Source organism: Triticum dicoccoides, chromosome 2A (genome assembly GCF_002162155.2).
Source record: "Triticum dicoccoides isolate Atlit2015 ecotype Zavitan chromosome 2A, WEW_v2.0, whole genome shotgun sequence".
Lineage (NCBI taxonomy): Eukaryota > Viridiplantae > Streptophyta > Magnoliopsida > Poales > Poaceae > Triticum > Triticum dicoccoides.
In genome coordinates, this window is record NC_041382.1 from 540,932,138 (window position 1) to 540,933,989 (window position 1,852).

A 1,852-nucleotide genomic window follows, 5' to 3' on the forward strand; every position below is an offset into this window, starting at 1 on the left:
CCAGCTTGAAGGGGTTACCACTTACCAGACAAGTCGTTGAGCATGACTTTCCAATATCGCCGATCAACTCTTCTCAACTATGAAAATATAGAGGCTTCCTAATGCACCAGCACAAAACTTTCCAACACCTTCTCTGTTTGCTTTGGCATGTCCGAGTGTAACATTTTTCGATAGCACTTTTGAACAGTTTGGTTTGCTTCGATATTTTTGAGCAAATTCACCCGCTACCTCCGAGTTATTACTTTGACATTTTTGCATGGTTGTCATTTATCTACTATGGTACTATCGACATGTTGCATTTATCCGGTACTTTCGAGCCTCTTTTTTTATCGTCCGGAACCACCACTTCATTGTGTTGTTTTATGGTTTCTAGGACATTCTGTGACCGTTTAATCTTTGAACCTATTCAAAAGTCACAAATCTTTTTCTCTGGCAGTTCCGGGCACAAAGACATCTCTAGCGAAAACGGTACCTGCCGACAAGCTACCAGCCAATCAAATTATGCAAGTACTCAAGTATCCAATCCCCCATGTGTATTATGTTAACAGATCTGTGGCACTGGTATTTCTATCCAAAGGCCCATAACTTTGGACGAGACTTGTCTGCTCCCCTTCCGTGTGCCCATCCGTGCTCCCGCATACATGGCTTGATTTGATTGGAATAAAATAAGGCCCAGCCCCACCCCCTTAAAATCAGGGAGGGAGATGATTAGATTAGAAAGAAAAAAAAGAAAAAAGACAGCCGTTGAATTAGGTGGGAGCACGGATGGGAGCATGGGAAGGGAGCAGGTAAGCCGGATCTCATAACTTTATGCCATATGAGCAGTTTGCATGCATGAATCTGACCGACAGTTGAGCAATCCCCCATATTTTTTTTTCATTGACAATTTCAATCATTCATATCTTTTAAATCAAAAATTTGTTTTTAAAACCTTTTTAAACATTTGAAGTACTGGCGCTAAGACCTTTAGAACAGGATCAATCTTGGATACATTTTAAACATGTTTAATTTTCAACGTTTCAGTTCACTCAATCTATTTCAGTCGGCGAACTTCTTAGACCAAGACCAATGAGTGAAATTTGTTTTTGATTTTCGTTAGATTTTTTAAATAAGCGAAACCTATTTTTTGAGAAGGAGTGAAAGTTTATTCTAGTGAAATTAGTTTTTTTAGAATAGTAAATTTTGTAAATAAGTGAACTCAATTTTCTGAAATAAGTGAACTCGGTTAATTGAAATGAGTGCAATCTATTTTCTGAAATGAGTGAAATCTGTCTCTCAAAAGGATTGATGTATGTTGTTTGAAAGAACTGAAATCAATTTTGTCAAATTTATTGTTTTAGTGTATGAAATTGATTATTTCAAATATATGAAACTGTGAGTTTTTGAAAACCTAATTTTAGTGCTTTTCCTTAATATGTGGAACCAATTTAAATGAGTGAAACATTTTTTAAATGATTGAAATCAGTGTTTGGAATGAGTGAGATTATTTCTTGAACTAAGATAAATCAGAGAAACGGTGAGTATATTTTTTTAAATGAGTAATTTTTTTTTGAATTTAGTAAAATTATCTATACCAATATAAAAAGACCCTAAGGGGTAGATCCAATCTCTACTCCTAATGTCTTAGTTGATAGTCTCCGGGGTTAATTTTCGTCCCACCTCCCCTGGTTTTTTCCGTCCTCCCTCTCACCTCCCAATTCCCCCGCAGTAACGATCCCACCTCCCAGTTTCATTGTTTTTCTCGTCGGTTTTTTATTCGCCCCCCTCCCACTGGCCGGACAAACCCAACGTTTATTTGGTAACACAATGAATTCACATATGGTGATTGATTTCTTCTTTGGTAACCCAACTA